A 15,200-nucleotide genomic window follows, 5' to 3' on the forward strand; every position below is an offset into this window, starting at 1 on the left:
GGCGAATCTGCTTGAGATTCTCTCCCTCTCCTTTTGCCCCTCCCCCTGCTCATGACTTCTCTATATATTAAATCAATCAATCAATCAATATTAAAAAAAATGAAACAGAAACACAGAGCTTAATATAACCACAGACACTTAGACAAGGATGTGGGGCAGGAGAATTTGGGAAGAAAGGCAGAAACTGAGGAAGGGATTTCTTAATCCATGTGAGACTGCAGGTCCATCATTGAGTATTCAAAGGTAAAATCTGCCTATACATACAGCGCTTCCATCTGACTTCCTGTTCAGGGAAGAACTTTTAGGGAAACAGACCTACTCAGCCACAGGGCAAGGTCTTGCCAGTGAACTGAATAAATCTCTTTGTCCATGAATGTCAGTGGACTAAAGACCACCAAACATTTGAGGAAAACCAAAAACAGAAGAGAAAGGCCAAGTCAAACAAACAAAAGTAAATAAATAATTCAAGCCACAGATGACATAGGAGAGGATTCCAGTGAATATCCTCAGAAAATTGTGGGAGGATATTTATCCCTAAAACAGCTATGAAAAAAGGAGCAAGCAGGGAATAAGAAATTTAAAATAAAAACAAATAAAAGAGGAGTAAAGAGATGAGTAGACATAGGTCACAGCAAAATTAGTGAAGGATGACAAAGTAAAAAATAAATAGTAAAGTAAATCTTCTAGAACATAGAGCAAAAAGACAAAAAGAGATGGAAAAAAATAACACAAGAGACATGGAGATAAATCCTGGAGTAAACATTAATAAGAATTTTAGAAAGAGATGAAGGAAATAGAGGGTAGGAAATAAAGAACAGAAGCTATTGTTTTTCAGATTTTCTTTCTTTCTTTATTTGTTTATTTCTTTATTTGAAAGAGAGAAAGAGAAAGAGAGAGTGAGAGAGAGCATGAGTGGGGGGAGAGCCAGAGGGGGAGGAGAGAATCTCAAGCAGACTTCCTGCTGAGTGCAGAGCCCCAGACAGGGCTCAATCTCACAACCCTGACAGCATGCCCTAGCCAAAACCAGGAATTGGAGGCTTAACTAACTGAGCCACTCAGGCACTCCACAGAAACAACTTTCTTTGAGTTAAAGAAAAACACAAATTTTCTTTTTTTTTTTTTAAGATTTTATTTATTTATTCATGAGAAACACAGAGAGGAGAATGAGAGAAAGAGAGAGAGAGAAAGGAAAGAAAAAGAAAGAAAGAAAGAAAGAAAGAAAGAAAGAAAGAAAGAAAGAAAGAAAGAAAGAAGAAAAGAAAAGGAAAGAAAGAAAGAAAAGAAAAAAGAAAAGAAAAAAAGAAAAGAAAAGAAAAGAAAAGAAAAGAAAAAAGAAAAAGAAGTAGAGACACAGGCAGAGGGAGAAGCAGGCCCCAAGCAGGGAGCCTGACATGGTACTCGATCCTGGGTCTCCAGGATCATGCCCTGGGATGAAGGCGGCGCTAAACCGCTAAGCCACCTGGGCTGCCCAAAACACAAATTTTCATATTGAAGTGGTCCACTATATTTCTAAACAGGATCATGACAAATGAATCACAGGGCACCATGGCCATATAGAACTTAGAGACAAAATTCTGCTTAAAAAATGGATCTGGATTTATAATTGATCTCACTGGTTTGGTTTTTAGTTTTAATTTTGTTTTAATGTAGATTGAAGATAGCTTTGGAGGAGCTGATGTAACAGGGCAAAAACTGTCAAACTCAGTCAATAAAAACAAATTATTTTTGAAAAGATAAATAAGAAAGAAAAATCTTTGGCATTTCTGAGTAAGAAAAAATGCAAAGCATATACTATGCTAAGCATGATAAAAGGAATTATAGGAGTATAATATAAGAATACTACTTAAGCAATTATATTAAACAGAGATGATATTGACTACTTTATGGGAAGTCTCTGTATTATCTATGAAACCCTTCCATAAATCTAAAATTATTTCAAAATTAAACGCTTAAAAAAATCTTCGATGGCTACTACCTTCTTATTAAAGTCTAAATTCCTTACTCTGGAATTAAAAGTTCTGTAGCTGACCCCAACTTTCCCTCTCAGCTTTATCTCCCTAAATTCCTCTCCTGATACTCAGTGCTTCAGCCTAACTGTTCCTCATTCATGCCTTGACCTCTTCTAACTGCTACTTATGTGAATGTTCTGTCTCTACAATAAAACATAAATGCCTCAGGGTCAGGGTCTTTATCCTTATAACCCTATGACTCCTAGCACTGTGCTTTGTGTATAGTAAGTGCCCAGTACATTTTGTTGAGTGAATAGCTAAGTAAATGAACAATAAATCTCAAAAATCAGTGAAGTTTATATTTGTCCATTATTATATCTAATCATTATTGATTGATATACAAAATAGTATATACTATTATACAGAATATAATATATCAAATAAGATATTTTACCTAACTGTAAGATGGTAGGCTGCCAAAGAAAAGTCAAGAACATTAAAATCAGGTAATATTATTATATTTATATCAGTAGTTTAAAGTTTTGAAAATGGATTAATTTTAAAATATTGATGTAAAAAAACATCTGATTCTCTCTGAATTTAATTTATGCATAGTAACTTTCTTTCCACCCAATACCCATGACCAAGAATAAGCAAGATTTGGACATTCTCTCACTTAGGTGTGCATTATGTTTGTATGTAATAAATGCATTCACTATAATCTCCTAGAATATAACATATTTGACACAACAGTGAATGGAACTAGAGGATATAAGTTTAAGAAATTCAAGTTTCCTTGTTTTTGTTTTTGCTTTCATGACCTTGAGAATTATGAATTTCCCAATCATCTTATAAATTTCTACTCAAAATGATAAGACTTCCCCTAGATAGTACATTCAACATCCTCCTAGTGATCTTTAAAAAATAGAAGACAAAATGAAAAAAGTGAACTCTTCAACAGGGAGGCCTCTTGGTGATTTCTCTAATCATTTCAGGGTCTCCTTTACCTTATGTTTAAATCATTATATTTTAAGGTTCTCAGGAGGATAGTTAACATCCTTGCTTTAAAAGATGCAGAATTTCCTGAATCGAATGTTTTGAAAATATATTTGGATGATTGGCTGACAAATCTGGCCCCTTAACCCCTTTGGCCCTCCAAGATATGATTTGGGAAAGGACCAGGAAGTAAAATAAAAAAAGAAAGAAAATTTCTCCTAAAGCAATGTCCTTACACTTTTCTTTGTCCGTTCAGAAACCTTCTTAAATGCTATTTTCACCATATAACATTTCCTCATGTTTTTGCCAGCAGTTGGCCAGTAAGAGCCTACATGCTCATTCCTGCAATGCCTTTCACGTAATCAAATGTCACCCTTGTGCATTGCAAATCATTTCAGGATGGATTATTAATGCCAAGACCATGTGCTGAGACATGGAGAAACCATTATGCCAGCAGTAGCCTTCTTACTGAGCCATGGACGTCACCTCCAATGGTGCCAAGTAATTGAAAATACTTGAAGTGGAGTATGGGACTGGATTGAAGGATTAATCCTTCTGGTTTCATGAAAGCTGTAAGAGATTATGCCCATTCATTCTTTAGAAAAATGGTATTCAGACTGAGCTTTAGTTTTCTGATTAATCAAAGGAAAGCAGTCAAAGGCTCTGATGGACACAAACCACTGGTTTTATGCAAAGAAACCTCCCACTGAAGTAAATGGGAGGCTTGTGTCCAAGTAGACTAATTAAAGAATTTTCAGTTAGTCCTGACACCACAACCCACAAAAAACAGAGGGCCAGAGGGAAAGAAAGCAGTCATAATCTTGTTTAAACTGTGCATTTAAAGCTACGACAGTATTAGAAAAAGAGAAGTGAGAATATGATTCATTTTTGAATTTCAAAACGATAAAATGATCTGCATATTAAATTTTCTTTTAGAAAGCTATATTGAAATACATTAGTTCTTATTGCGTCTTTTATAAAAGAAACCATCCTCTAATATTACAGGCATTCAGTAAGAATTCATGCATTTTGGACATATTTTCTTTATGCCATTCTTGTCTAGGCAGTTAATCCTTCCCTAGCCACATATCATGACCATGAAAACTTGCAGTAATTTCCATTTTTTTTTACAATAAGAGCAACACAAGGGCCATCAGATCAACGTCTGGCTCCCCTCTTGATGAACTCAGAAGGAAAGCCACTCACTGCTTCAGCAGCTGTTTTTGTTTTCAAGTGCAAAAGGAGAACTTATTTAAGTATTTTATCTTATTTTGTATTTTGATTAAAAGGTTTGCGATTCAAGTTTTGTTTTCTAGCCAGTGACGTGGCCTTCCATGTCATCTGTTAGAGTGATTTGGATTAATGAATTTCTTTCTTATTTGGAATAAAACCCAAAAATTCCTTTGAGTGTAGTACTAGACTGTGCAATTATTTATGTGTATAAGTTAGGATTGAAAAAAAATGTATTCTCTGGCTAAAACATTGATGTGATAGCTCAATTATTTGAAGTGTAGGACACTAATTCATTTGGGTATCATATCTTTTTCATGTAAATATTTTGTTATTCTTCAAATTTCTTCATGGAAAATAAATATAGGTGTTAAACACAGTTTGGGTATTTAGGCTCTTTGTGTTCCAAGCAACCCATGGAACTGAGACATTTAATATTTCCATAGGCAGGCTGTTATTGATTTTTTTTTTTTCATTTTCAACCAAGGCTTGGTGTTGCAAAACACGGCTGCACAGTTGGGAGATGTGAGAGGAACACTCAGAGCAGATGAGCTCCTAGCAAATCTCTGTCTCTAAAAGGCCTTTCATTTTTATGCCTCTTAGTTTTTAAAGAAAAACCTTTGTCTATGAAGATACCTAGAAAAATTACTTTTCCAAGATGCATACTGTCTAAAAGAAGATAAGACTGATTTTGTTGTGTTTTAAGTTACTTGAGGCAGTAAGCACACTTCACCTGTATTATCAGATATAAAACATGTTTTATGCTTCCATACATTGAATGATTCTTCTCCAAGTCCAGGGAATTAAAAATATATTTAAATCACAATAAACTAAGTTTATAAGATTAAGCTTTTACCAGGAGAGAAGGACTAAGAAAAATTTTTATTAATTCATAGACTTGACTAAATGGAACCGTAAGACTCTTTTCACTGCTTATTAAATAAGGCCTTGCCTCAACATTCTATGTCCCAAATAGATTTAGTTCCTGCCAGAAAATTGAGACTACTGCCCAGCACTAAAGCTGTTTTAATGCCAAGCATCTCTATTTGAAATCATTCCCAACCTCTTCTCTGTCTCTAGACTTGTATACCTGGACTCCAATGCACAACACACTGTGCAGTGTAACTTAACTTCTAAAGGAGGCACTTCCTGGAAGAAATCTCCCCAGGAAAGCATCCTGTTTTGCAACTAATGAGACCCAAAGATAGGAAGGTTAGTTATAAGCCCTTCTCATTTGAAAGTCATATGTCAAGATTTTAATGACTTGCCCATGAAATTGGGAGTGCATATTGTTTTAATGAGATGTTGTATTTATTCCCCAATCCCATCCCCTGACTTTAATCTGTGTCTTTTCTTAGCAAGTCACGTGAAAAGAGATGCTTGGCCTACAAATAGAACAGCAGAGTGCAGCAAAAGCAATGCTTAGGAAGAGAATCTGTGATAAATAAAGACTTGGGACTATCTTCACAGGAGTCTCCAAGCCTTTAGTTGATGAGCTTTAGGAAGATGCTAACTGTCTCAGGAGTTGCTGAGTGAGGAGGAAAAGCTGACTCCATCCTTCCCCATCCCCCCTGCATCCCTCTCAGTGCAATCAGAGCCAAGTCCTTTTACATCAAAGCAACTATAAAAATAAACCAAAACTTTGAGCCCTGATCAATTCATCTTGTCTTCACCTTAACTTGAAAAAAGAAACAGAAGAAAAGAAAAAAGAGAAAAGAAAAAACCTCAAGGAGCAGAACACAACATGGTTTTGTAATAGTTACCAGGGATGTTGGTCTAGGTATGTGTGTAGAATAGCATTTGTGGCAGAGGTAAACGAGGAGGAGGCCAGGTGGTTTATATTATAAAAATAACATTCTGACCTACCATGTGCATGAAACGTTTCTTTCAGTTGACAGGAACTGGTGAGTTTTCTCTGAAAATTGGACTCCCAGACCACTCCCCTCCCCCATACCTAGCAAAGACCCCCATTCCCAGCACACACAGAGCTCCAAATTGTTCCCAACATATTTGTAGCCAGCCTGAACTATGGAGAAAGAGACACAGTATTAACCTGGGTGACTGAGTTTCAACGGTTGCCCTTTTTCACATTACCATCTGGAAGGTGGGGGAAATGCTAATATATCCACAATTAGATAAATTGGAACACATGCAAATGTTCATGCTAAGACCAGGGCAGTCAAGGTCTTAGGAAACTGAAAAGGGGACAATTAGCAGCAAGGCCTGGCTTGCGGCATTCTTTGTGCTGATGCCTTGCTGTCAGGATGAAACGGAGGTGTTGGTGACACTGACCAGAGCTGGCCAACCATACACACAAACTCTGCAAGTCACTTGCTGAGACTTGAACTCTGATTCACAAAGGCGAAATGTTCCCAACCACCTGAATGACAGACTTGACAGCTGAAAGGATTTGGGCAAGAATTCTCACCTCTTGCAGAGTCGGTTTATTTGGTTTTGCCACCTGCAAAGTCCCAGCTCAGGAGATCCCTGGAGTATATGTGCTATTGAGCAAATGCCACCTAAATAACACTGACCTGCCCTTGACCCCTGGGGGTGCGGGGTGGGGAGGAACAACATCTTCAGCTTTGGGCTCATATGTACATTCAATCTGTCACATTTGCTACTATGTTGTTGTTCTTATTCAAAAACTTCATTCCTTATAGACTGTTTTTCAACTTCTTGGTGACCATTGGTAGGGGACTGAGTAAAGTGTGCCTTGGTTTTATACATTTTGGAGATACAAAACTTTTTTTTTTCTTGATGTCCTTAAAATACAAATATGAAAAACCTCCAGAAGTCTGTTAAGATGGAGAAAACTTACTTAAATTAATGTCTTTGCAAGTGCTTTCCTGTAGAAAACACTGTAGTCGGATGTATGTACAGTAAAACCGTGGCATCCACAAACAGCTTTCAACACATGCATTCTGTCCATTTCCTAATACTAAACATGGAGAAAATTATTAATCAAATGAAGGTTACCAGTGTAGTAACCATTCAGAATATAAATTTTGTCTGTCTAACTAGAAGCTGTTTCTATGAACAGTAACACATTTGTCAATAATTTTATAAGCATTTAATAAATAATTAACAATAAACCTAGCTTCTTAGTAGGCATTTCTATTTTCATAACACATACATGACTACCAAAATTTTATTTCACTTAATTTAAGAACTTCTGTACATCCTAAAAAGTTGGTAGGTCACTATTTTATTTCAGGACAAACTACTGGCCCACGAATTGATCTTGGTTGATTAATTTGCCATTCTACAGTGTCACACTTTGGAAAATTATCATGGAGGAAATAAAAACTACTGAGCACGAAAGGAAAATTGAGACCTCAATTAAGTCAGCAGTGCTTATAAACTTCCTAAGGGCCTAATTTCGGAAATGTCATAAAGAACTTTTTTTTTTTTTCAACCCGAACACTGCTTTCCTTGATTCTTGGGTAGAGGCAATTTCACTAGTGAGAAATTAACATTTTGATATCAGCAGAGGTGGATTTACCGTTGTAATGAAGAAAATCTGAACACTATTAACCCCAACTTAAAACTCAATTGAAATTTATAGAACACCAAACTCCAAAAGTAGAATATGCACATTCTTTCCAGGCGTACATGGAACATTCATGAAGGTAGGCCACATTCCGAGCCATTAAAAAAAAAAAAAAAAAAAGTCTTAAAAAATTTCAGAACTGAATTCAGAGTGTGTTTTTGACTACAATAAAGTTAAATTAAATTAGAAATCATTAAAAAGGTAGTTCACCAAAGAGAAGTACTATAGACACTTTAAAGGATGATCACCCCGAATTGTTCTGGAAAGGTGTTGTAGATATTGTGATTTATAATAAAAAATATATATTTGGTCTTTATCCTGGTCCCCAGTGCAGAGCTCCTAAAACCCTTAGAATTTCCTGTGGTAAGAATGAAAAAGGTATCTTTTATTATTCATAACAAAACCCTTTCTACCACACTTAAGTTTATGTTAATGAGGTGGTTTCTGAAAAGCCCCTAAGGATGGTGGCTGGATGCCAAGGGAACCAATCACATGATTAGAAGTTTGAAAGTTTCACCCTAGCATCTGACCTCCCAGGAGAGGAGAGGGACTAAAGATTGACTTAATCTGATGGCCAAAGATTTAATCAACCATGCCTATATTTTGAAACCTCCATAAAAAGCCTATGTGTTGGGACTCGGAGAGCTTCTAGGTTGGTGTACATATGGAAGTTCCGGGAGGGTGGTGCACCTAGAAAGGGCATCATGCTCTGAGTCTCTTCCCACACTTATGCACTATTCATCTTTTCCTCTGGCTGTTCCTGAGTTGTATCCCTTTACAAATAAACCAGTAAACTAGTAAGTGAACCATTTTCCTGAGTTCTGTGAGTTGTTCTAGCAAATGGTAGAACAAGAGGAGAGGGTCATCAGAACTACTTATTTTTAGCTGGTTGATCAGAAACCAAGGTGACAACCTGGAGTTGCTATTGATATCTGAAGTGGAGGCAGTCTTGTAGGACAGAGCCATTCCTCTGTGGGCAGGGCTGCTGCTGCTCCTGGGGCTTCTGGGCTTCCTGGCTCTCCTTGCACTCATGTCTCGCCTGGGCCGAGCTGCCGCTGACAGCGATCCCAACCTGGACCCGCTTATGAACCCGCACATCCGTGTGGGTCCCTCCTGAGCCTTTGCTTGTAGCTAGGCCAGCCTAGGACCTGGGGACCTGAGGTAGGGAGGTCTGGAGGCTTTTTTCCTGCTCCTCTTCTTCAAGCCTAAGACACTAAGATCCCAGGCCCAGTCAAGTCCACTAGAATGACTGCTGGCTGGGCCTGGGGCCCCTGCAGGTCAAACATTTGTCTTGACCTGCTTACTATGGGTCTCCAGCCTCCCACCCTCCTCCCCATGAAGGAGATGACAGGTGGAAATAAACGACAGACTTTATTAAAACAAACAAACAAAAAAAAAGGCATTACTGGTTAAACTCAGTAAACTGGCGGCGCCTCCTCCTGTGGGACGTGATGCTATTTCCAGGCAGGTTGTTTAAGAATTATGTAAAATTGTAGGACGCCCAGCTGGTGTATTAGAATTCGTTTGTGTGGGGCAATTAGTTGTTTTGGTGAACAGAAGATAGAAGTGTATAGACTGTTATAGTATATTAGAGGAGAGACTTATCCTTTTCAACCATGAAGCCAGTGAAGCTTCTGCTCAGGGTCCTTCCAAATCACAATGCCAACTTTTTAAATTTCAAGTTTCTCCAAATTGTATAAACTTCAGGCCCCACAAAATCTGGTTCTGCCACTGACATTTAGAAATGGGATAGAAGCTAGAGCAATAATTTGAAAATAGTCCTGGGTTCCCCTGCCTCAGAATCACCTGGAAAGCTTATTAAGTGTAGACATCCTCCCTGTGCCCAATGTACTCCATCTAAAGAAACTGATTAAGTGGTCACATCGGTACCTGGGAATGTACATTTTTAGCAATTTCCCCCAGGCGATGATTTTACTATGAACACTAAAGCTTTTGAACTCTTGGTTCAGACTCCTGGCCTAGGTTTATCAATGATCTTCATAGTGTACCCTATGGGCTCCTAGTGGCTTGTTAGTGATCTAACATGCAAAATGAAATATAAGGCATGAATGAGCTGGTCTTGGGATAATTTCTCATCCAATGGAGCTGAGGAACTTTAATTTAAATGACTTTTGCTCCTAAAGAGTTAGCAAACACTTCTTAAAATTATTGAGCAATCTTACGTGGTAAAATTCCAAATTCTCTTGGCCCCATACTTAATCAATGGGTCATGTTCAGCCAGCAGAGAAATTTCCTACAGTGGATGGCATTTGATCTTCTCATGTAATCATAGCTGACACCTCTTTCCATTTTCCTCCTCCCTTTAGTCCAGGTAAAGCATGGAAAGGACAGAAGGGAAGCAGATATTAAAATAATTGTCAGCACATTGCCTTCCTCATTGAGCACAGTTGCTTGCCACCATGTGCTGCTTCTTCTTTGGACTTTTATTCTGAATGAAGTTGAATTTGTCGGATGGGGATGGGTGGAGAAAATTTTGAAGTCTTTTGTCAAAATGGCCCACAGAATATCAAAGTAGGAGCTTTAGCTAAAAAAAACTATATTGATTTGGGGAGTGCTATGAGATTTTAACCAGATTTTATATTCTCTCTATTCCAAGGTGAGTGACCATTTCTGTGATAAGCAGAATAGTGGAATAGTGTAGTAGTCAAAAATCTGAGCTCTCAAGTCAGGCAGACCTGCGGTTGAATCTTTTTTTCTTTTCTTTTCTTTTCTTTTCTTTTCTTTTCTTTTCTTTTCCTTTCTTTTCTTTTTTTTTGTCACCTTTTTTTAGAGGAGGGGGACAGAGAGAGAGAGAGAGAGAGAGAGAAAGAGAGAGAGAGAATCTTAAGTAGAGTCCATGCTCAGCATGGAGCCCGATGTGGGGCTTGATCTCAGGGTTGTGAGATCAACCTGAGATCATGACATGAGCTGAAATCAAGAGTTGAAGGCTTAACTGACTGAGCCTCCCAGGCACCCCTTTTTCATCACTTTTTAAGTTGTATGACCTTGAGATATAACCTGTTTCTTCATCTGCAAAATAAGGACAACAAAGAGAAATGCCTTTGTATTCGTGTTCTATGGTTGGGTAACAAATTGCCTCAAAACTTACATTCAGGGATCCCTGGGTGGCGCAGCGGTTTAGCGCCTGCCTTTGGCCCAGGGCGCGATCCTGGAGACCCGGGATCGAATCCCACGTCGGGCTCCCGGTGCATGGAGCCTGCTTCTCCCTCTGCCTGTGTCTCTGCCTCTCTCTCTCTCTCTGTGACTATCATAAATAAATAAAAATTAAAAAAAAAAAACTTACATTCATTGTCTCCTATTGTTCTGGGGATCAGGAACCTGCAAGCAGCTTAGTTGGGTAATTCTGGCACAGGGTCTCCCGGAGGTTGTAGTCAAGCTGTCAGCTGGAGCTGAAGTCACCTGAAGTCTTGATCAGTTCTGGAGGATCAGCTTCAATCTCACTCAGATGTCTGTTGGCAGAAGGCATTAGTTGCCTACCACGTGTGTTTTTCTGTAGGACTGCTTACAACACAATAGTGGGCTTTTCCCAGAGCAAGCTATCTAAGAGAGAAATCAACTATTACGAAGACAGATGCCACAGTTCTTTTTATAACCTAATATTGAAAGTGACATAAGCTAAGCTCTGTCCTATTCTATTGGTCACATAGACCAGCTGTAGCATAGTATGGGAGGGGACTGCATAAGGGCATGAATGCCAAGAGCAGAGATCCCAGGGGGCTGTCTCGGGGCTGGTTACTGCTGCTGCCTTTAAATAGTTTTCCTCAGCAATGCCACAAACACTCTTTTATCTTTTTTTAATCTTTTATTTTTGCTTTAATTTTAGATTAGAACCAGGAGGCTTTGAAATGATTATGGTGGTTTATAATGTACCAGCAAATGAAAGGCATCTGAGCATCAAGATAAATGTCTGAGTGGGGTCTACTAGCCTCTTGAAAAGCATGTGGATCCACATGCCTAAGAAATCCACGGCTGACTTTAGTAAAATTTCAACTATTAAATATTGCAGCTCTGCACTTTAACAAAGTGCAAAGGACAGAAGTTGTCTCTCTATATTAACAAGTAAGAATGGTTAGCGGATAAGGCACGGTTTACAAATCTGTATTTATGATTGAGGTCTGGCTGAAAAACAGCAAGAATAAACCATACAACCTGGGAAGTCCAATTCTAGCAGGAAGTTGCTTTGAAATAACATCATACTTCACTCATTCCCCAACTAAACTCTTTGATGACCAGTTTGGACACATCAATAAAATGTCCTGTCACTTACCATATTTTATTCTCTTGCAGAATTTCCTACTGGTGGTAATTCTAATGGTGCCTGTTCTTACAGCAGAATCCACACTCTGATTTAGATTTGCCAAGTGGATTGCTTTTGGCTAAATTTCTTGCCCAAGTGCAGACCCTTATGGTTTGAGACATCCCATTTAAAGATCCCTAAAGACAAATATGCAGCCTTTATTGGCTTGGATTTGTAGCTCCAAATTTTAGAAGAAAGTGGCTGGTTAACATTATAGGCATTTTGAAGTACTTGTCTTTCAGAAATGCAAAGAACAATAGCAAGAAAAGCCTTTTGATGGTTCAGAATTTATTTTATTTTATGTACTTATTAATTGGTACATTTTCTCCCCCATTTTAACCAAAGATTCTGTACATTGGAACAATAAAATAAGTAAAGACATGTGTCTGCTTTAAAATCTTGATATTGGTTAGGTCTCCGAAGTCCTTTTTCATGCTTTCTGGGAAAAGGCTCTTCTGTTCTCTCAGCCCAGCAGTACTTTGATCTCAGAAGCAGTGCCATTTGGTTGTAAATGTATGTGGCGCCTTTGATCTACTACTTAGTTGGTCTTATTTAAAATAGATAGCTTCTTTTATCTAAGTAGTGTTTACTAGGTCTCTCTCTATGAAAGATGGTTTAAATTGCTATTATTTAGATAGAAAGTATATGAAGTTTCTTAGGACTGCCCAAATCTGAATCTAATTCTCTAAACTCTAAAACCCCAATGACTCTATTGTAGATTTCATAAAGCAAATTCCTATTAAAATGAGCTAATCCTACAGATGTCAGGTAATATTTGCAAAAAAATTGTTTGCTTTTTCATGGGAAATGGATTTTTTTCAAAGAATAATAAGCACAGCCAATGCTCAGGCAAAAATAATAATCCTAGACTGTCTGAAGTTAATGGTCAATTATCCCTCTGAAATTCACATATTAATATATTTTTATATTACTACATTATACATACCATATAAGATATATTGAAACGGGATTATTTTAATAATAAGTATATATATTCAATTATCTTTATGAGGATTTCTTGAACATTTTATCAGGTACCTTAATGACTTGTGTTTGAATTTTCTAGGCTGCATTCAGTTATTCACTCAACAAACTGTATTTCAGGTACAGAGACACAAAAATGACTTAGTCACAGACTCTGCCTTTAGACTGCTCACAGCCTAGGGTTATGGGGCAGAGTACTAGCAGATAATTACATAGCAGTGTGGTGAATGCCTCTCATGGACAGTGATCCTCCCACCCTGGCCCTGGGAGTGGTCATGGAAAACTTTCTGGAAGATGTGGCACTTGAGCTTCATTGCAAGCCTGCCAACTCAGATATAAATCCCATAAATCCCAAGTCCATAAGGCAAACCCAACCTACCTGCACAGATCCCCCTAATTTAATACAAGTGTCCTAAACTTTGGAAGAGGTCTAAATCTTCAATGGCTTTTGCCACCTGAAGTGACCCCCAAAGCCTTCTCCGTTGTCATTCAACTCTAAGAGGAAAACCCCAAACCACTTTCACATACATTTTAGAACTTTAGCACCATTCTTTTTAAAAAGGAAATATTGGAACTCTCTTTGTGTTGTAAATTAAAATTGCTGTGTATAATTGCTGTTTTGTTAGGCTACTGACACATGTTTTTCCCGTCCTCCTTGGTGTCATGTTCCTTTTTCAGAAGTCTTGTCATTATTTCATCTGAATACTAAACACGTGTGAGCATTTCCAAATGCTGATCCTGGGAGTAGGCACTGTGGAGAATGCTCCAGAAATACAGAAGTGGCCCTACCCAGGCCTGGAGGTTAGCTGAAGGGCAGGAAGAGGTAATCTGTAGTCAAACAGAGGATCATTACTGTCTAAAGAGGGAGGTCGAAGTGAGAAAATCAGAGGGGGCTGGAGCCTGATCTCAGGGGACTCATACAGAGTTCATAGAGAGGGGAGGCCAACCCCTAGAGGATACAAGAACATGAGTTTGGAGCATTCCTCGGTCAGCACAGAGATGGTCAGTGTGGGGCAGATAAAGTAGAGATAGGGAAGTGTGGAAGCAAATGGAGGGGGTTTGGCTTTTTCCCAGTGGAGTTAGAGTCCTTGAGGCTACAAAATGGGAGAATAAAATGAGATCTCTGGTACTTGCCCTATTCTTTCTTATCGGTCACCAAACACTACTGATTCTAAGAATCATGCTTTTTAGGTGATAGGAGTCCTAGAGATCAGAGAGCCTGGCATCCCCATTTGTCCAGTGAGGAAATAAGTCCCAAAATTCAGCATGCCTGGGTCTCGCCATCACTAAGTAGCAGAGCCAGGGGTGCCAGTCTAACATGTTGGCCAGGACCTGAGCCTGTGCTTCTCTTCCTTGTTTCCCACCAGGGGCTTGTTTCCCACCAGGGGCTTGTTTCCCACCAGGAGTTTTAGAGTAGGGTCTAGGACCCTTGGCAGTTCACAGGAACCTGTAGGAGAAATGGCATCCCATCCTCTAGTAGGAGTGGGCTCCAAGGACAGTGCAGTTCTCATTAGGGTTTCATCCCTCTATCTGGATCCCCAGGATCCATGTCAAGCCAGAATTTGAAAAGAGGAGTTGTAGTTGATAACAAAAGAGACAATAGAAGAAAAAAAAGAAAAGAATCAGGATACACTGAGCAGACCCAAGTGAGCCATTGGAAAGCCAGATTAGGAGAATGGAGTACAATATTCCTTTTAGGAGAATTTTTTTTTTTAATGAGTTGCTAATCATAGTCTGCCTATGGTTCCTAACTCCAGAAAGGCCAAATGGAGCATGTCGCACCCAAACTGTGTTGACTGACAGCAAGGTGGAAAGGATGGTCCTCAAGAAGCTCAAGGAACTGTTATTAGAGGGAAAGGGGGGGATAAATGCTGGAAAAGCCAAAACAATAGATTTTGACGGCAGCTCCTTTGTCCTGACCTGGACATATGAGTACATATAAGACTGGGATACAAAAAAAAAAGACTGGGATAGTCCCCTAGAGTATTACCATGTGCTAGGTATTCTCAGTGCCTCATGTATATTAAATAATTGTTATCTGTCTTCAACCCGATGACATAGACATTACTGTTATTCCCATTTACAGAGGAAGATATTGAGGCACAGAATAACTTGCTCAGAGTTTTCCAGCTAATAAGTACCATAGTTGGGATCTGAATCTGAGCAGTCT

At 38.6% G+C, this 15,200-nt stretch overlaps 1 protein-coding gene across 2 annotated transcripts in view; it reads left to right on the top strand.

Annotated features, from left to right (window-relative positions):
• Positions 1-15,200, top strand: part of LIX1 (limb and CNS expressed 1) — a 51,975-nt gene that overhangs the window by 20,876 nt on the left and 15,899 nt on the right. The gene's annotated exons all lie outside the window — the stretch shown is intronic.

The sequence above is a fragment of the Vulpes lagopus genome, chromosome 4 (assembly GCF_018345385.1).
Source record: "Vulpes lagopus strain Blue_001 chromosome 4, ASM1834538v1, whole genome shotgun sequence".
Lineage (NCBI taxonomy): Eukaryota > Metazoa > Chordata > Mammalia > Carnivora > Canidae > Vulpes > Vulpes lagopus.